This window comes from Pongo abelii, chromosome 2 (assembly GCF_028885655.2).
Source record: "Pongo abelii isolate AG06213 chromosome 2, NHGRI_mPonAbe1-v2.0_pri, whole genome shotgun sequence".
Taxonomy (NCBI): domain Eukaryota; kingdom Metazoa; phylum Chordata; class Mammalia; order Primates; family Hominidae; genus Pongo; species Pongo abelii.
The window spans coordinates 76,470,378-76,491,727 of record NC_085928.1 but is presented as its reverse complement, the minus strand read 5'-3'; the positions used below and the strand labels follow the sequence as shown (position 1 = coordinate 76,491,727).

Here is a 21,350-nt window from a genome sequence, read left to right as displayed (position 1 = left end):
TCCGGAGGCTAGAAGTCAGAGATCAAGATGTCGGCAGGGTTCGTTTCTTTTGAGGTCTGTGAGAGTCTGTTCCATGCCTTTCTTCTAGCTTTGGGTGGTTTGATAGCAATCCTTGGCCTTCTTTGTCTTGTATCACGCTGAGCTCTGCTTAAACCTTCTAATGACATTCTCTCTATATACTAGTCTATGTCCAAATTTCCTCTTTTTAAAGGATGCCAGCCATATTTGATTAGGGGCCTGCTCTACTCCAATATGACCTCATCCCTTACACTAGATATAATCTCAGAATTATATCTGCAGTGACCCTATTTCCAAAAAAGGTCACATCCTAAGGTACTGAGAGTTAAGACTTCAATATATTAATTTGAAGGGGGATACAGTTCAACACATAACAAGGAACATAGCATATTTTTTTTTACTCACTTTTCTTAACTTACTGCTGCTTTTACTCAAAAAATTTGGGATGACCATGATGTTTCTGGATCTTCCCGTCCCTCTGTCCCTGCTCTTCCTGTAAATCTCAACCTACTTTCTAATATATTTCTTGTATAATCTCAAAGTACAAGAATACGCATACCATAAGATAAGCACTGAGTAATAGTAAATCACTCTTAGTAAATTAGTAGCCTAGGCTAATCTGATTGTCAGCTGATAATTTTGTGGTTTCGGAGAATCATCAAATAATGTACTCAAACCTGCTGATTGTTTATTTTTTTTGATCTACAAAGAACTTTCATTTACAGTATTGCATCTAAACCAACATAGTTAATATTTATATTCATATCAAAGATGTCAAACTTCAGGTGTAGAGGTGATGAAATGCCAAAAGTCACCCGGCTGGTAATTAATACAGCCTGACTTAGATTTTAAGAGATTTTAATTTCAAACCTAGAACTCTTTCTGCTCTATCATTATGCTGCTCTTTAGAAAATAGGTATAGGAAGGTTTGTGACCTCAGTTTGAAACCTATGGAACTACATCGTGGACCCTATGAGTGCAGAATGTCCATATAGTACTTTCTCAATTTCTTCACATCAGACATTTCTAATTTCTGTTATCTATCAACAGTAGTTATTGTGCATGAGGCTCTATAGTTGACATAAATAATGAAAAGAATTGTTTCATTTCTCTGAATTGTTGTTCTTCTGCAGAAGCCATGTATTTGTTTTCTAGTGCTGCTCTAATGAATTACCACAAATTTAGTGGCTTAAAACAGCACCCATTTATTAGCTTACAATATTTATGGATCAGAAGTGTAAACACAGCATGGATCTCTGCTTAGGGTCTCACAAGACCTACAGCAAGGTCGTGACAGGCCTTTCGCCTTCCTGGAGCTGGAGGAGAAAATTTGTTTTCAGTCTCATTCAAGCTGTTGGCAGAATCCAGCAGGATGTGATTGTATGATTGAGGCCCTCATATTTTGCTGGTTTTTGGCTGGAGGTCATTCTCAGCTCCTAGCATCTGCTTACATACCCTGGCTGCTGGCCCTCTTCAAAGCCAGAAATGATGGTAGAGTTCTTCTCCCATTCTCTCTGCCCTCCCTTTCTACCTCATCTGTCCTGCCTCACCTTCTCCTCCACATATTTCTGAAGGAGGCTCTTCTGTCTTCCCCTTCTGCTTTTAAGGACTCATATGATTACATTGGGCCAACTGATTATCTAGGATAATCTCCCTGTTGTAAAGTCAGCTGGTTAATCACCTTAATTCCATCTGCAAAGTCCTTTCACAGCAATACTTAGATCGATATTTGATAGAATAATCAGTAAATGGGAACCTTTGAGGGACAGCTCTAGAATTCGGCCTATAACATCTCAGTATTTTTTTTTCTTTTTGCATTAAGCATTTTCAAATCAGTGATTTACCCCAAAAATCGTGTTATTTAGAATGTACTAGGTGCTTTCAACTTATGTTATTCTTACAGCATCTGATTGGGATGGAGACAGTCATCCCCATTTCTTAGATAAGAAAGCAAAGGCAACAAGTTTAAAAGGTTTTATCAGATACACAGGGAGTATAATTTAAAGTATATCAGAGTTCTTCTCAGTGTAAAGTATGTCTGCTAGTTTTTAACATAATAAAAGATAACAAGCCCTTATTTTATTCTTTCTGTTTTAATCATTTATGTAATTGACTTGTTCTTACCATATTTCTTCCCAATTTATGAATCCTATGAGATTATCATCCAATTTCAGAGCAGGGGCAGGAATTGTTTGGGGGAGTAAAATTACGTGGATTAAATGCCTAGCTCTTGGTAAGTATGGCACATATATTTCCAAGCTTTGTTTGGTGAGAGAGCTTGAAATTAATGACAACCCAGTAGCAATGAGCACAGCTAGGACTCATATCTTGGTATTTAAATACCAGTACTTCAAAAGCCCTTTGAAGTAGCCAATTCCATATCTGGGGTAGCTAAAGTACAAGATGATCCTGGAGCAACTTTTGCACTAAAAAGTTAGAAAGTCCTCAAAAAGTAAGAGTGCATGTCAAAGGACATAGGCACTGACATGAAAGAACCCCCAATGACCAAAGCTGCAAAATTGGAGCAACCCAATTAATAACTATAGTTACTTATTTAACCCATAGAATAAAATAAATACATGCAAACCCATACTGTTATAGATAGATAGATAGATAGATAGATAGATAGATAGATAGATAGATAGATAGGAGATAAGGATCAGCTCTTCCTTTCAGAAGAATTATAATTATTAAATGAATTATAGAAGGAATAAAAGAAATTGAACAGCATCATCAAAACACTATGTTAATGGCTAGGCATGGTGGCACTTGCCTGTAATCCCAGTACTTTGAGAGGCTGAGGTGGGTGAATCACTTGAGCTTGAGAGATCAAGACTCGCCTGGGCAACATGGCAAAATCTCATCTCTACCTACAAAAAATTCAAAAATTATCTGGGTGTGGTGGTGCATGCCTGTAGTCTCAGCTACTCAGGAGGCTGAGGTGGGAGGACTGCTAGAGTCTGGGAGGTCAAGGTTGTAGTGAGTGGAGATCACGTCACTGAACTCCAGCCTAGACAACAGAGTAAGACCTTATCTTAAAAAAAAAGAAAAAAAAAAGGGAAAGAGAAAAAAAAAACAATGGTAATAATTATTGCAGATGAGATACACTGGCATGCTAAAACTCATGGATGAAAGTTCAAGAAAAACATTTCTTACTCTCAAAGTGTATCCTCCCAAAATTTATTAATTATAAAGGGGAATGTTAAATTTTACACTGGAAAAACCCAGCAGATACCACCTTAATCAAGTGATCATGTTTAATATCAATAATAAGACATTTTGACATCATGTAACCCTGACATGACACAGTGAAAAGGGCACATCAGTTCTGTGGTTGCTTGTGAAAAATGTATAACTTCAATCTCATCATGAGGCTGCACCAGGCAAACATAACATGAGGGATAGTCTATAAAATAACTTAGCATCATTCTTCATCGTATCTTCATATCACAATACAAGAAGAGGATGTTAGTGAAACCATTGGTAAAATCCAAATAAAGTTTATAGTTTGTTCCCTGTTTTGATAATTGCACTGTGGTTATGTAAGGTATGAACCTTGGAGAAGCTGGGTGAAGAGTGTATGGGAATTCTCTGTACTATTTTTGTAATTTTTTAAAATATAAAGTAATTTTTTTAAAAAAGTCTGGCTCTCTCATTAAATAGCTTTGTAATATTGTACAACATACCTCTTTTGAGTCTCACATTCTCTATCTGTAAAGTTTGCCTAACAATACAGAGCCTGTTACAAAGTATGTGAAATATAACTTACACAGACAATGTAGCCTAATAGTTAAAAGCAATTGCTTTGAAGTGATATAAGTGTGTTTCTACCAGTTAAAACTGTAGAGGAATGCAAAACTTACCTAACTTTATTAAGCCTCAGTTTCCCCATTTTTAGTACTCAGATGCACTTACTGTGAATTTTAAATATGATATAGCAGGTAAACATTTAACCCTTCTTAGTAGGAGATGAACTGAGAATGAGGAACTACAAATTTGAATCCAAAGTCTTAAATTCCAGTTGCACTTATTAGGATTTTTTTACATGAAGCAGATATTAAAATTAAACATGCAAGATATCTTTCTATGTCTAACTCATATATTGAAGTGAACAACTTTTATTTAGGGAGTTTTTATACAACAGTGGACAAAGGAAAATTTAGCTCATGTTATTTTGAAAATGGCAGGAATAAATGTTTGATTAATAAGATTACAGGCATATTTGCATCTGGAGAGAAGGTTCATAAAGGAGTTATTTTTACTTGTAATTTATTTAGCTTGAAACAGAGGGAAAAAATTGAGATTAATCAGTTGTCAAGTACCTTCTGAGAAACCCAAATATATTTAAAGAATCATGCTGAGATCTGACATACTTCTAGGTTTTTTAAGGTTTTTTTTTTCGTTTTGTTTTTGTTTTGGCTAATCAGTTTATGAACCACTTTGTCTATGGGTAAACCAAGATCTGATAACTCTCAGAACATAACTTTCATAAATCTATCTGTAGAAAAATGCCTCAAAACATATAAAAATCACAAAATAAAGGGAACAAGTATAAAGAACACTGGAGAGGGATTTGGGTGTTGTGTCTGTATGTTTGCAGTCTTAGCTTCATGTGCTGCCTGACCATATACTTTGTACTTGCTTCCTCCTCTGTCATTTGAGATGTTATTTGGTTATGAGAAGGTGGAAATAGTGCTGTATATTAAAATTGATTCCAAAATGAGTCAAAATGTCATATTTGTTGTCTGATGGACAACAAACAAATGCAATCATGAAAAGTTATTCCCATCCTGACAAGACTTTAAGAAAATCCACTATTTTGAGAATTGGTAAATTAAAAAATTACTACATAAAATAAATCGTCCCTTCATGTAATATTCCCTATGTGATGAATCTAAATTGTTGGCAACCATACTCCTGATAATACATGTATGTACATATCTGTGTGTGTCTATGCACATTTTAAATACTTGTGACATATTTATTTAAAGTTTCTTCATTTATGAGCAGTATGGTAGTTTAAAAGGATTATGAAGGTCATTCTATGTCAAACGTTGCTTTAAGAAGAAAGTATCTGAAATCAAATAGCCTTCTTTGTTGATTTGTTTTTATTCTGATTGCAGACAACTGTGTCATACAGTATATCACCAAGTAGATATTTTCTGTACAGCCTAAGAGAGGCCATTTCTGTATTGATATCCTGAGACCTACATATCCCTGGAGACCAATTACAAAGGTTCACAAGGTTGTTTTTATTTTGCTTTCTCTTGATTCCTTTTTAATGAGGTCTCCCAGTAAACAGCAAGCATGATGCTTTCCTGTTGGAGACCTGTCTGCCGCCTTCAACCATTTATTACTAATTCATCTGGGAAATGATTTATAAATTAAATATTAGGAAAATGTACTTGAGGAAAAAAGCGGTAAGAGGTACAATTTATAATTCTCATTTAGGAGAAAGTCATGCCAGCAGTTTGCTAATGGAAGGATGCTGAGAGTCACTCACAGAAATACAGTTGTGGTTTATGGAATAAAGAGAGATGTACATGAAGAGAATCTTCAATGTATATTTCTGGGCATGTGATTCATTTTAATAAATTGTGAAGACAGAAGTTCCCAATTTTTCTCTTCAAGTGAACCCTTGGAAAATTGGGAAATAATAAAGAGCCGAAGTGACCTATCATTATGTGCTATTTCATAACTCCTCCTCATGACAAAAATATAGTATTTATCAATACTAAGTGAAAATAGCTTCATCATAGAATAAAATGTGGTGTTAGTAGATGTCAGTGTCATCATGGATTTGTGCAAGAAGGGATTCCAGATGCTATTTTAGAACAATCTTCTCATTGTACAGATGATGAAACTGAGGTCATCCCTGTTTATGACTTACCTAAGGTCTCATAACTTTTAAGATATTAAATTTTTGAGATTATTTATAAAGCTTCAAGATTTATTTTTGCACTTATAGGCAGTTTTTGTATGAAAGAAATCTGCTTTTCAGCTAATCAGTCAGATTAGGATTGTCTCTTATGAGAATATCTTTTACATTTGCATTGTTAAAGGAAAATGAACAATAGCTGTGTCTCTACACCCAGAATTAAAGAGGAACAAAATTATAGCTTTGGAATCATCTTCTAAAATTTTATTAATTCCAGGGAATTAAAGCACACTCATCTTGCAGGTTTTATTTAATAAAAACATTTGTTACTTTTTTAAAGTTCTGAGTAATTTCTAGATATCTTTTCTTTTCTTTTCTTTTTTTTTTTTTTTGAGATAGTGTCTCGCTCTGTCACCCAGGTTGGAGTGCAGTGGCACGATCTCGACTCACTGCAAGCTCTGCCTCCCGGGTTCACGCCATTCTCCTGTCTCAGCCTCCTGAGTAGCTGGGACTACGGGCGCCCGCCACCACGGCTGGCTAATTTTTTGTATTTTTAGTAGAGACAAGGTTTCACCATGTTAGCCGGGAGGGTCTTGATCTCCTGACCCTGTGATCTGCCCGCCTCAGCCTCCGAAAGTGCTGGGATTACAGGCGTGAGCCACTGTGCCCAGCCTCTAGATATCTTTTCAATACTGCTGTAATGGTTGCATTATAGCAATCATTAATCTCAAAGATATAAGCAATGAATTCATAACTGTGAAATCATAACTTTGTGGTTAATATTTTTTTCTGATCCCATTTTAATCTTTTTAAAATTTCATTTCCATTTGAATATTTAGACTGTACTTCAATATAAATTTCAAACATAATTAAGCACATGTTATCTTTATTTAAAAGATGATGCATATGTATATTATCTATGTATATACTATTTAAATATGTCCATGTATACATAAAATTGTATGTTATATGTAATTTTCTAAATTATATATATATACTGAAACAGACAGATACAGTTTATGGCTGATATTTTCTGGTGAAAATAATTTAGCAGTATGGGTTTGTTGGTGTCTGGCTGTCACCACTAAGAAAAGATTCTACTGAGTCATTATAAAAATTTCAGTTTGGGGGAATGTTAATAGAAATTAGCCATATTATAGTTTAGATAGCATCTATATGCAGTTTCATTTACCGATATTAACCTAGCACATGCTGGTTTCTGAGGGGAAACAGAATTCAGTGACGCACATTTAATCATTTTTCTTTATCTAATTTAAATCATGTTCTTCTTGATAAAATGTTATCTTGGCCAATGTAAGAAGATGGAAGACCCTCACATGAACTTACTGGGACAGACGCTGAAAATCTGTGTTGACAGCATGTCTCTAATTCATCCTTCTCACAACATTTACTGTTGGAATAGAACAGAGAATTCTGTAAGAGTCATAGTTTTTAGATAAAGATTGTTACAGAGGCAAAATAATTCCAGAAGATTTCCATCTTCTAACAATCTCTTGAAATTAATAATAAAGACAATGGCTTTCTATTCATCCACTTTACCACATCAGGCAGTGGAAATAGAAAATGATATAAAATTAATCCCTTCTCTTGACAGTTGTAAAATGGTAATCCTCCATTTTATCCACTCAGAGGATATTTGAAGATAACTTTTTTATTCTCCTATTTTCATATTCTGTCTCATAACCTCATATATTGTGTAGCCCATTTCATTGCTGGTGGTCAAATAAGACTGCAGTAGAAAGCCACAGCTAGGTTACTAGGGTTCTGAAGAATGTATCAACACAGAAAACCAATTTCAGACATATTTCAATGTTATTGCTTTAGAATACATCTCCTTTACTGAGATATCAAAAATCAAAGACTAGATGAGCTCATTCATGTGAATAAGCTTGGGGATAAATTACCTCTTTCTACTTTCATATTAAAAGAGCAGTAGCATAGTCACCCTGACTGTGGGATCTTGGTCAAGCAAAGCTAAATGTTCTTTTCCTAATTTTTCATATTATTTAAGTGTAGTGTCAGAAATATTCCTTAGTGTCTTTGTTAGTTTTGCTCTTAACTCTGTAGTCTCTTGTGTTCAGAATGAGCACCAGCCGGCAAATACAGACAAATGCAATATTTCAACTGGACTTTCCCTATAAAACAATGGTGTTAATACACTCTCTTCTGTGGTTATTATATAGTTTACTTACAAACTGACATGCATTTTTCTCACTTATAAGTGGGAGCATGTATGAGAACACACAGACACAGGGCAACACACACTAGGGCCTATCAGGGTCAGGGGCAGGATGAGGGAGCGCATCAGGATAAATAGCTAATGCATGCAGGGCTTAATACTTAGGTGATGGATTCATAGGTGCAGTGAACCACCATGATACACATTTACTTATGTAACAAACCTGCACACCCTGCACATGTATCCCAGAACTTAATAGAAATTAAGCTAAAAAGAAGAAAAACTGATATGCATGATGCATGCTTATTTCTTCCAAAATATTGAGATGTTTATTTAATAGATGCCATAAAGCTACCTGAAATCTAACTAAGAGAATCCTAATTTATTGCATTTGTTGGCAAAAAAGTAGACTATTGATATAAAATATTTTGAAGTTGCAGCCTTATATGATTGCCCTGTTTAGTTTTTTGGAATGTCTTTTCATAAGGAAGTTTGATTCTTTAAACTTGGAATTCCAAAATTCCCAGTACTTTCAATCAATGGACTAATTGCTTCCCTGCCTGCTGCCTGCCTGCCTGCCTTCCTCCCTTCTGCTCTTTCTTTCTTCCTTTCCTTTATAATAAAAAATCAAGTTATTGGAAAAAGTATTGAGTCACTTTATTCTTTGTGTCTTACTATGTAAGTTTCAAATTTTTGTGCCTTTTTGCTTTTATTCTGTGGTTGCTGTATTTCGAAGCATCATTTTCCCCCTTTTCCATTGAGGTATAGTATATATAATATAAAAAACCCCTTAAATATTAAGTTTCATCTATTGCTCCATATATGTACTCATATAACCACTACCTTGATCAAGATAGAGAATATTTCCATTAACTTTAAAAGTTCTCTTTTACTCTTTGTCTGTCAATACCTCTTCTATCCTGAGGTAATTTGTCTTCTGACTTCTATCACCATAGATTAATTTTGCTTGTTCTTCAACTTCATATAGGTGGAATCCAAAAGTATGTACTGTTTTATGTCTGGCTTATTTTGTTCAACATACTATTTTTTGAGATTCTTTTGTATTCCATGTATCAGGAGTGTGTTCTTTTCATTGCTGTATATTATGTCATTATATGAATATATCACAATCTCTTCATCCTCCTCCTAGTGATGAATATAACTGAAGCAAATTTACAAATACTTTTTTTTTTGGAGGCAGAGTTTCACTCTTGTTGCCCAGGCTGGAGTGCAATGGCGCTATCTCGGCGCACTGCAACCGCCGCCTCCTGGTTCAAGTGATTCTCCTGCCTCAGCCTCCCGAGTAGCTGGGATTACAGGTCCCCACCGCCATGCCCAATTGATTTTTTGTATTGTTATTAGAGACAGGGTTTCACTATGTTGGTCAGGCTGGTCTCAAACTCCTGACCTCAGGTGATTTGCCCTCCTCAGCCTCCCAAAGTGCTGGGATTACAGGCATAAGCCACCACACCCGGCCCAGTCAACAGTTCTCGTGTCAGATGGGTGTACCCATGTGGCATAGTGGTTTGCTCTTCTAATTCTTATGCAATAGTAATGAGTCTTTAAAACAAAATCCTGTGTTTGAATGTTCTTGAAATCTCAGAAATTATCTAGCAAGTAACACGGCTTTTTTTTTTTACTGCATGTGTGCATCATACATATATACATTTGTAACTGAAAACAAAAGGTAGAATCGTATAGTAGTTAGGATAGAAAGCTGTAGAATCAGATTGCCTGAATTTGAATTACAGATATTCTACTTGATATTGTGTGAGTTGAGGCAATTTATTTATATTAGCTGTATCTTGCTTTTTAAAAAATAAAAAAGGATATTAGAACCTTCCTCATAGAATTGTTTTGGTGATTAAGTTAGACTTTACCTTCAGAGTAGATAGTAAGCACTTAATAAATGTTAACTGTTATTACTATTGTTCCAAGTATGTACATTATTTTTATTCAAAAATATGTACAGGATTCCATATGATTCTCCATGCATATGCATAGTTAAAATGTACTATGCAAACTAGGTTGATCTAATAACTGTCTTCTCTAACCAAAATTGTCAGAGGGCTAACTCTTCTCACTCATTTTGGCTCTTGTATCTCTACTTTAGTGGAACCAAAGTGAATGATAACAACCAGAGAGAGATTGCTTCCTGACTACAAATAATGAGATACTCCAGTTTAAATTACTTCAACAATGTTCTTGATCAAATCATTCTCAATCACGTATTTTCAGAATCCAGACATTATGCTATGAATAACAAAAGAAAACTCAAATTTCTGTTCTTGAAGCATTAAGCCTCTTGATATTGGGAAAATGATGTTAAGTGTGAAAGAAAGACAGCCATCTAATTTGTTGGACATCTAGGTGTGTCATGCTAAATTCTTTAGATTTGAAAAATAAATTTTTCATACTATTTTTCTATTCTGAAAATATTTTTATATAAACCATGATTTCTTTTTTTTTTTTGAGACCGAGTCTGCCTTTGTTGCCCAGGCTGAAGGGCAGTGGCGCGATCTCGGCTCACTGCAACCTCCACCTCTTAGGTTCAAGTGATTCTCCTGCCTCAGCCTCCCGAGTAGCTGGGATTACAGGCACACACAACACACAGCTAATTTTTGTATTTTTAGTAGAGACAAGGTTTCACCATGTTGGCCAGGCTTTGGAACTCCTGACCTCAAGTGATCCACCTGCCTCGGCCTCCCAAAGTGCTGGGATTACAGGCATGAGCCACTGCGCCCGGCCCATGATTTTTAAAATAACAAATTTAAATTATTTTTCTGACTATCTACTATTTATAGCTGTAAGTGTGGATTCTTTCAGTTAAATATTTAACATGTTTGGTGCTAACAACTCAGTATTTAGCCTAATCCCTATTTCAGCATCCAGAGTCTATATTGGGCCATTCGTTGAATACCAAGGATGGCACAGAGCTAAACCTCCATCACACCATAAACAATGGGGACAGTGCCTCCAGCATATGAATGATATAGGTAGAGATATAGCTGCAAAATGGTAGATGCGACTTTCTGACTTGAGGGATTTCAGGGTTTTCTAACAGTGTAGGATGGTGGGTAGATACCAAAGGTCCATGGCTTTCATAGACCAGTGATGTTACTTGAATTATTTATGTAAGTGTTTCATCCCATGTATTAAACTGCACCCTCTTTAGGAGTACATTTTAGGTATTAATTTGTTTCTTCTATACCATTTAGCATATTGCATGCACTTAGTAGATTCCACATAAAAATTTCTCATTAAGTGAAGTAAGCATATAAGCCTAAAAAGTACAGTGAAATTTTTTAAAAATGCCATTTTAAAAGAATGTGACAACAAAAAATGGCATATATATGCATTAAATAAATATGTAAAGTGAATCTCAATAAAATGTTAATTTTTTAGTCATTTTTGGCTGGGAATTCAAGTGATTAAAACTTCTCTTTTTTGTAATTGTTATCACTTGTTAATAGTAATTGCTATTATTTATATTATCAGAAATAAATGAATATGATCATAGTAGATTATAAAGGAAAACATAAACCATTAACTGTAGAAAAATCGAAATTTTCAAAGCTACTTTTCCCAAAATTATCATACCTAGACATTCAAGGAGTTGATTTTGTTTTGTATTTAAATTTTTATATAGTATGGAGAAAGGAGGAATATTCAAAATTATTTTTATAAAGCCGCCATTACATTAATACAAAGATCTGCCAAACACAGCCCAAAAGAATATTTCAGATCAATTGTACTTATGAATATATGTTCAAGAATCCTAATTTAATTCATCAGATTATTTGTACATTAAAGGAAAAGCACATAGAAAAGAAAATAAACATTGACTGAGCCTCGTTGCAAAACTCTTCTGATATTTCAAAATTGGGAAGCAGTTTCCTTTCCATGTAAATCATTATTTCCAATATATTAAGTATAATACAAGTGTAGGTTTAATCACTTTCTATTTTGGTAACTCATTTAAGAGCATCACTATTTTTTATACTGTGGATAAGGTATTCTGACTTCTCAGTTGCCTTAAAAGAGTGCCCGGTAGTCACACTGTAGTGTTAAATGTGCTCTTCTGCCTTGCATTCATGCTAAGAAAACCAGTGTCTATTATGTGGTTCCTCGCTTTAGCCTTCTCAGCATGAATGACCATTCAAGGAGCAACAGTATTTTATAAAAGTATTGATTGTGTTGGTTTGTAAAGGCTCCATAATGTTTTTCCCACATCAAACCTGTGCTGTCTGTGTAAGAGAACCATAATAGCTAGAGCCTCCTGGTAATGTATATGAATTTTACAGAATTTCAGTTTATGGATCAGCTTTGTAATAGTGCAGAGTTTCACTTGGCTTAACCAGGTGTGGGCAATTGTTGGGTGCCTTTAAAAAGTCATAGCATTTCCAAGGACAGGGATGTGATGGGTCATTTTATAAGAAAGAAGAAAATGTATTAAACATACCACATTATTTTTAGTTCAATGGTAGGTGTAAGACAGAAAGTACGTTTGCTTGGCATACATTTCTGTGGGACCCAGTGTTTGGCTTTGGTCTGCTAATTTCCTTTGCCTTTTCCTATTTAAATTTTTTTCTTTTATTCTTCTATTAATAATATGATTTCTATAAGTTTCAGAAACTTTCTAAACAATAAAGTACTCCATTTCTGCACTATTGAGGTTGAAGTTGGCCTTATTTATTCTCACCTTTTTTTTAAATTTGGTTTTTAATTTGGGATTTGAGTTGGCGCTGTCTTATTAGAGTTCTTGGTTGCAGCACATTTTCCTCCTTCAGTAACAACTCTAGAAGCTTAATAACCAAAGTTATAACCTACATTTGTTTTACTGTACTCTAATACACTTAACTACTGGGCGGATTTCAGTATAAGGTGAATTGGAGTGAGAATTGTTTAGTCAATCAATAGCCATTTAATAAGCATTTGGTTACATGTTTTGGAATTTTTAAGAGACATGTAAGATACTAGTGTGCCATGTCCTCACAGAGTGAACAATCTAGGGAAGCAAGAAATATATATATATATGACAGTGGTTTTAGATAACAAAATAGAACTTTTAAAATAAGTTATAAGCTTATTTCCTCATAATGATCATTCCATATCACAGGCCACCTGCATCCTCCATAAAAGAATAGGATTCTTAAATTTGAGGTTTAATAGATTATGTCACTTTATATTAGCCCTAATTAACTTTTTCTTAGTAATTTTGTGACCTTCAAAATTTACTTAATTTATCAATGCCATTAGCTTTTCATTTTTAAATTGGAGATAGTAGGAATATCTGCTTTATATAACACATGTAAAATGTAATTTAAATATACAGAAATGAAAATTGGGAGGTAATCTAACCATCTTGTGTTACATATGAGGAAATCGACACATTAAAGTAGGAGGCTTCCCCAAAATGGAATATTGAGCTTCATTAGTGGATATTACATTTGTTGACTCTTCATGTTTCCTCATTGGAGTTTCCAGATGCCCCTCTTGCTTCTGAAAATCGTGTATGACTTGTGATGTAACAAAAATCAGAGGGCTTTCCAGTGTCGCAACTTTCTTTTTTTTGAGACAGAGTCTTGCTCTGTCTCCCAGGCTGGGGTGCAGTGGTGCGATCTCGGCCCACTGCAAGCTCTGCCTCCCGGGTTCACGCCATTCTCCTGCCTCAGCCTCCAGAGTAGCTGGGACTACAAGCGCCCACCATGATGCCCGGCTAATTTTTTGTATTTTTAGTAGAGACGGGGTTTCACCGTGTTAGCCAGGATGATCTTGATCTCCTGACCTTGTGATCCACCTGCCTCAGCCTCCCAAAGTGCTGGGATTACACGCGTGAGCCACCGCACCCAGCCCAGTGTCACAACTTTCTATGGTATAAGAGTTACTTCCTTTAGCAGAAGTCTCACAGTTTGAGAATTAACCTTTTCAGTGGAGAGCTGGCAGATTGGTTATAAATAAGGGCTTCAGCTCCCTTAGTGTGGGACATGCTGCCCGCTCCCTTCAGGTACTTATCTGTCCTGGACCAGACAGAAGCACATTTGCTTTTCATTTAGCTTACTTCCATTTCTCCACTTCCTCTCTTTTGTCAGTGTTAAAGCTTAAAATGATGAAACAATCCAGCAGTTATCCAACTACAGATAAATAACTGCTGGACTGTATCATTGTAGACAGTTGGTGAAAAATTCTAGACCAGAATCCAGTCCCTTCAGTCTTGTATACTTTCTAATGTATTGAGAGCAAGACAGGAACATTGATTACCTATTTTTAGCTGGTTTCAAAAACAGTAACCTCAATTCCACAATCAAGATTTGGATTCAGAAATACTGAGTTTGCACTGAGCTCTTTCCTGCTTCACTCTGGGGTCATGAGAAAGGCTGTGAATTTCTGCTTCCTTCCCATTCCCTCATTTTAATAACCTGCCAGGAGACCTCTAGGGGAGTGATTGTAATAAACTAGCTAATAAAATGAGATTAGAACCTTCAAAACTAAACATCCTCTTATGACACAATCCAGCCATCACACTCCTTGAGATTTACCCGAAGGAGGTGAAAACTTATGTTTACATAAAGACCTGAATACTGATGTTTATAGCAGCTTTATTCATAATTGCCAAAACTTGGAAGCAACCAAGATGTCCTTCAGTAGATGAATGGTTAAATAAAACTGTGGCACACCTAGAGAATGGAATAATATTTGGCACTAGAAAGAAATGAGCTATCAAGCCATGAAAAGACATAGAAGAAACTTAAATGTGTATTACTAAGTGAAAAAGCCAATCTGGAAGAAAAGCTATATACTTTATTATTCCAACCATCTGACATTCTGGAAAAGGTAGAATAACTATGGGAAGAGTAAAAAGATCCGTGGTTGCCAGGGATTTGGGGTGATGGAGAGATTAATAGAGCACAGAGGATTTTTAGGGCAGTGAAACTAATCTATATGATACAATAATGATAGATACAGATACATGTTATTACAAATTTTTCCAAAACCATAGAGTGTAAAACATTAAGAGTAAACCCTAATGTAAACTATGGACTCTGGGTGATAATGATATGTCAATATGGGTTCATTGATGATAATAAATACACTGCTGATGGGGTATATTGGTAGTTCAGAGAGGCTGTGTGTATAGGAGGGCAGGCATATATGGAAAATCTCTGTACCTTCCCCTCAATTTTGCTGTGAACCTAAAGCTGCCTAGAAAAAATAAAGTCTATTAAAAATTCACCACAGAGGAAAAATGTGAGATTAGAACAACCTCTTTAAAATAATACACAGAAAGTATTTACAAATGCTAACTAAGACATAGGGTTCAAAACATAAAACTGCTCACAGCCCAGGTACTAAAATTAGATCAATCTAATCATTAGATACTTAATCATTACATACAATAGAATTTGCCCCAGTAGCAAATGTTTACTTTCTATTCTGTTATATACTACTTAACATGGTCCAGTGTCAGCATAAGGCTGTAATTTGGCAATTGCATTTGTGTATTTAATAACTGCTGATAAAGCTGAAATAAAGAATCAGTAAAAAGGTTCCACTTTTGTAAAGTACATCCAGGGTTTATAGGAAAGGAAATGTTTCAGCATTTCTGATATATAAAAGAACAAAGGTTTTATATTAAGAAATAATACATAAAACAGTATCAGGCACATTGAATTGATGAAAGTAATCAGTAACATTTTAAATCCATGTTGGCTTGCATTGTGAAAGAATGGAATAATTTACAGTTCATGATGTTTGTATTTAGATGTTTGTATTTGTATTGTGTTTAGAGAATCCCAGGAAAGGAAAGAATCCTACAACCCATAGGATGAAAAAAGCTTTGGATCTTGGGCCAGGACAAGGACACTGAAGCCCAAAAAGATAAAGACCTTCCTCAAAATCTTATGGTAAAAGTCAAATTATTTAAAATTAGCTCCAGGTTTCATGAGTAAGATTAATTGGTAGAAGTTAAATGGCTATATGGTTCACGTTTAAAAAGAATTTCTAAAAACTGGATACCCCTTATGAGAGAAAATATAAGTCGCTTTGAGTAATAGTTTATATTCCATTATTGCAAGTAATCAATCATATACCAGGTAATTTCCTGACATGAGTTACATATCAAAAATTATATTGGGTGTAAAGCTCGAATGAATATAGGTAACATTCCACTCTAATGTAGCTTTCTGTATCTTAGAACATTCAACTTTATTAAGACTTTGTAGTTTTTAGGAATAGAGTTAGCAAAGAACTTGGAATGTCCTATCAAGAAATAAAGAGGTGGGAGTGGGGAGGTCTACCTCTGGAGATTCTCATGTGTTCAGGATATATTCAACATTTATTTGTTCCTAGGCAGGGGACAGAATAAACTGATCTCCTTAAGTCCCTTCTAGCCCAATGATTCAGAAAATGCTGGCATTTTAGTGAAATGTAACATGGATAACATAAGGTAACATTGCAAATATTGAAGTCTGCAACTAAAAGATAAAGCATTTATATGTCAAATAGCATTGTGTAAATAAATCTAAAATGAAATTTTCAACCAGTTTTTAAAACTTACTTCCACTAACAAACATAGCATAGTGTCATGCAGAAGATGATGAGGAAGCAAAGAATATGTTAAGGAAACCTGTAGAAAACCAAATGTCTTCTTGTATTAAATGAATTTACCAAATCTTTCAAGGAATAATCATGTTTATACAAATACAACACATACAAATACACATGTTTGTATAAACACATGTTTATACAAATACAACACATACAAATATGTTTGTGGTTTCCAGGACCCATTTTTCTTTTCCTTCCCTATACATGCAAACATATACAAATATATCAGCTCACATACTTATTTCCCTGTGGTTTCAGACTATTAAATGTTTATAATTACTGTGCTTGATGACTATAATTTTTAGTTACAGATTGAATTGTCCCAGGTGTGGATGCTGCCAAAAGCCGCGGTCATTGGCAACATGACATCTGGAAGACAGTCTGGCATGTAGAGTCGGGGAATTTGCTAGAATTTGTTCCTCATACAGTGCAATAGTACAAGCAAGCATTACGACTCCCTGCAGCTGGTGCTGTCAGTGCCCTATCCATATGCCTCAGACCTTTAATTGTGTTTCTGAGGAATGCTTCTAACTCCTAGTATCTGCAGGTTTGTTCCTCAGCACTTTTTCCAAAAACTGTGGGAAATTGCACTGCTTATATGCACAAGTGAGTTTCATATAAGGAGAATGAAAACCCTCTAGGAATAGTTCTTAATTAATGACTCTCAAGAGGTGCTGTATAAATACCAAGTTCTCTCACCTCTCTGGTGGGATAACTCTGTGAGGTGTTCTTTATGCCACGTCAGAGTTTCTCTGCAGGATTGCCTGCTATATTTGCTGCTTGAATAGAAGATTCTTTTTTTTTCCCTTTGAGACAGAGTCTCGCTCTGTCCCCCAGGCTGGAGTCCAGTGGCACAATCTCGGGTTACTGCAAGCTCTGCCTCCCAGGTTCAAGCAATTCTTGGGCCTCAGTCTCCGAGTAGCTGGGACTACAGACATGCACCACCATGCCCACCTAATTTTTGTATTTTTAGTAGAGAAACAGATTCACCATGTTGGCCAGACTGGTCTTGAACTCCTGGCCTCAAGTAATCTGCCTGCCTCTGCCTCCCAAAGTGCATTGCAGGTGTGGGCCACCGCGCCCAGCCGAATGTTCTTTACTGGACGCCTTCACTCCCCTTGTCATTTCCTCATTTTCTTTCTGGCCTGCACTTCTTAAACTAGTCACACTGTAATACTTGTTTTAGAGTCTGCTTCTGTGATTAACGTTTCTGATCGGTAAAATGGCATAGCACTGTTACCTCAAGAGATGGCCGTGAGTATTTTGTCAGAGAAAGAATGTACTTCACGTTTTGCCTTAATAAAGTAAATGTTCAGTACTCAGCAGCTGCATTTTGAATGATCCCAGTGTTTGCCCTGTTTTTGAAGTGCACATGTGCTTCTGGGAAAACTCAAATTAAGACACACCCCACATCCAACTGGCAAGCACATGCCCTGTTGAAAGAGTCTGCAGAAGAGTCCTTGCTTCAGGTACATTTTTCACATTCCAGTCCCAGTTTAGCCCTCCCCCATCACCTTAATGACCACCATTGCATAACAAGCAGTGCCTTCTTGTGAGGCATTAGAGGTGACTGGGAGTGAGCTTTAGGGTGGGTACCCTTCAGGGGGTTTCATTTTTTTTTTTTTCCTTGACAAGGAGTCTGGTTCTGTTGCCCAGGCTGGAGTGCAGTGGCGTGATCTCAGCTCACTGCAACCTCCACTCATGGGTTCAAGCAATTTTCCTGCCTCAGCCTCCCAAGTAGCTGGGATTACAGGCACTTGCCACCACGCCCAGCTAATTTTTGTATTTTTAGTAGAGACATGGTTTCACCATGTTGGCCAGGCTGATCTCAAACTCCTGACTTCAAATGATCTGCCCACCTTGGTCTCCCAAAGAGCTGGGATTACAGGCATTAGCCACTGCTCCCAGCCCCAGCCTTCATATTGTTTATCTTGATTTCTTTTTTCTTCTCTGTTGTAGTGGACAGCACCAGACAATCAGTAGTTGAAGCCCTTTTCACATCTTCACTGGGCATTCTATTGAATGACATATGCGTTCTCCCCAAACTCTAACATTTGTTCATTGAAGATAGGGCAAACACCAAGACCATTTGTAATATAATTGCTGACTATTGAATATTTACTTTGTTAGGAAAAATGCTAAGTACTTTACAATATTTCTCTGCAATAATATTCATCTTTTGAGCTAACAATGCTATTCTCATTCTACTAAGGAGAAACTTTAGTCACAGAGAGATTAAATAATTTGCTCAACAACACACAAAGAAGTAAGAGTCTGGGAGAGAATTTGTACTTTTCCCTTCCTTTTAGATGTCATTCATAAAAAAAAAAAAAAAAATTAGTGTACCTGATTTTGTGCTCCTAGCCACTATTTAATCCTGCCTCTGTAATTAGCTTTTATGGATAAGTTTATCTTTCCGTACTCAGAAAATAAAATAGTAAAATAAAAAGGCAGCACAAGGTGTCACTAAGTGGCTTTCACCAGAGATGAAGTTGTACAGAATTAGAGAGGGGTTTTAATCACATCTGGAGCACTGCCCAGGGAGGAATGCAGACCAGTTTCTGAAGTCAATTTGTGTTATCCCCTGCTCCTTAACCTAGGTTCCAATACCAGTTACATTTAAGGAACTCCCCTTCCCCCTCTTTCCAGACATTTCCATGGTAGAAACACAGTAGTGGTTCAGGAGTTAGGAGACCTGGGTTTTAGAGCTTTTTATGAAATGAGATGTCTGAATTTGATAGTGTGCAATGTTCCTTCCAACTCCAAACAGATGTTGTCATTTTCACAGCCTCTAGAAACCACAGGTACCTTCTCAATTAGAAGTTCTAAATGATTTGTAATAGTGAGCACTATTTGGATTCCTGACAGCCTATATCAGGAAAATAAGCAAAGTTTTGGATCAAGTGCCTATATCTAAAGCCGTTGCTTTATAAGCTGGTCTTCACTGCCAATTCCTTCTTCCCTATAGATTTTGGTATTTCTGGTCTGGATGGGTTACAGGAATTTATTTTATTGATTTCCTGAATCTCTGTACATCCTTAAAATAATTCAGAATTGGAAAGAAATACATTTAGCTCTTTGTCACAAAGTGTAGAGACCTTTTGACGTAAAGAGAGAGCTGCTGATATTCTGTTTCCCCTAATGCCTGAGTGTGGCATGGTTTCAAATTGTTGCTTTATCACATGTAGAGATGGAGGGACCATCAGGTAATGAGATATAACATTTCCTGGAAATTAGTTAGTGGTGTGTTGTCCAGGAACTAAATTTCTTTTACTCCTGTTTGCCACCTGTCCTGGATGTCTAGTGCTCAATTTGAATTTCCATGCCAAATTGAAAAAGCAACATTGGCTTTAGTTGCCCTCTTTTTCACATTAACTTAGGGTTTTAGCATGTAAAGCGATTGCGTTGTTTTAGTGGAATGAACTTAGAATGAACTCCAACAATGATGAACTGATAACCAATAAAATAAATAATTGATTCATCTGAGAACAATCTGACTCCTAGAAGTGGTGTTCCTAAGAAGCTTGTGTGTAACTGCCCTCTGGAAAGCCTCACAATTTGTTACGTTTCTTTATTTATTTTTTCCAAATGGACAATTTTTGACAAACAAACTTCTAAGAGCAGTCAAGTGTCAAATACAAAGTTATGGCTGGTGCAGCTGCCTTTGGGATCACACGCTCCATTTATTCATTATAGAAAGCTCAGATGCACAAACATGTGGTGCCATTTTGTGTACCTGTCAGTTTAGTGCATTTAATGGACCTTGATCATGCTCATCCAGACACACTTCTCGATGCTGCAAGCAGGAAGTCAGTGGTTTCTGAAAGACAGGGTGAAAACTTGTTGTTGTTGTTGTTTTTTTTTTCAAATGTGCCTCTGTGGAATCCTTTTTGCCCAAAATAGATGCATTAATAAACATGACTAAAATGTACCTTAAAATGCACTACAAAAGAGAAAACATGTTGATGAAAAATTTGCTCTGGTTTTGCTAATGTTAAGTCCAGTATTTGTCTACTTAAAGTAGAAGTTTTGACGACTTGGATAATCATTAGATTGCTGTCTAGCTATTTGTAGTTTTGTAGCATCATCTGTTCCAAAACTGATTTTTTGCTCTCTTTTAATACCCTGTTAATTACAAAACCTCCTACTGGGTAGTTTTACCATTCATAAATTCTATCAAATACAGATCAATTAATTGGTGCCGAACATCGTTCCAGTGTATGGTGGGAGTAATAGTTCTTATTTTCTTGCCATTTAATGTTTGCATCGTGTCAAAATTCTCATAAAAGAGGTAGTTTAGCTTCTTTTTTTAAATTTTATTATACTTTAAGTTCTAGGGTACATGTGCACAATATGTAGGGTTGTTACATATGTATACATCTGCCATGTTGGTGTGCTACACCCATTAACTCATCATTTACATTAGGTATGTTTCCTAATGCTATCCCTCCCCCCTCCCTCCACCCCACAGCAGGCTCTGGTGTGTGATGTTCCTTTTCCTGTGTCCAAGTGTTCTCATTGTTCAATTCCCACCTATGAGTGAGAACATATGATGTTTGTTTTTTTGTCCTTGTGATAGTTTGCTGAGAATGATGATTTCCAGCTTCATCCATGTCCCTAAAAAGGACATAAACTCATCCTTTTTTA

The 21,350-nt window shown here is 36.0% G+C and overlaps 1 protein-coding gene across 3 annotated transcripts in view; it reads left to right on the top strand.

The window, feature by feature from the left end:
• The window catches only part of CNTN4 (contactin 4), a 992,918-nt gene that overhangs the window by 305,658 nt on the left and 665,910 nt on the right, over positions 1–21,350 (top strand). The window contains exon 3 of one of the 3 annotated variants that reach the window (XM_054551877.2): positions 15,884–16,000. The exons of the other annotated variants lie outside the window; for them this stretch is intronic. The gene's annotated coding sequence lies outside the window, so the exon portion shown is untranslated. The remainder of the gene's footprint in view (positions 1–15,883; positions 16,001–21,350) is intronic. 3 annotated transcript variants of the gene reach the window in all.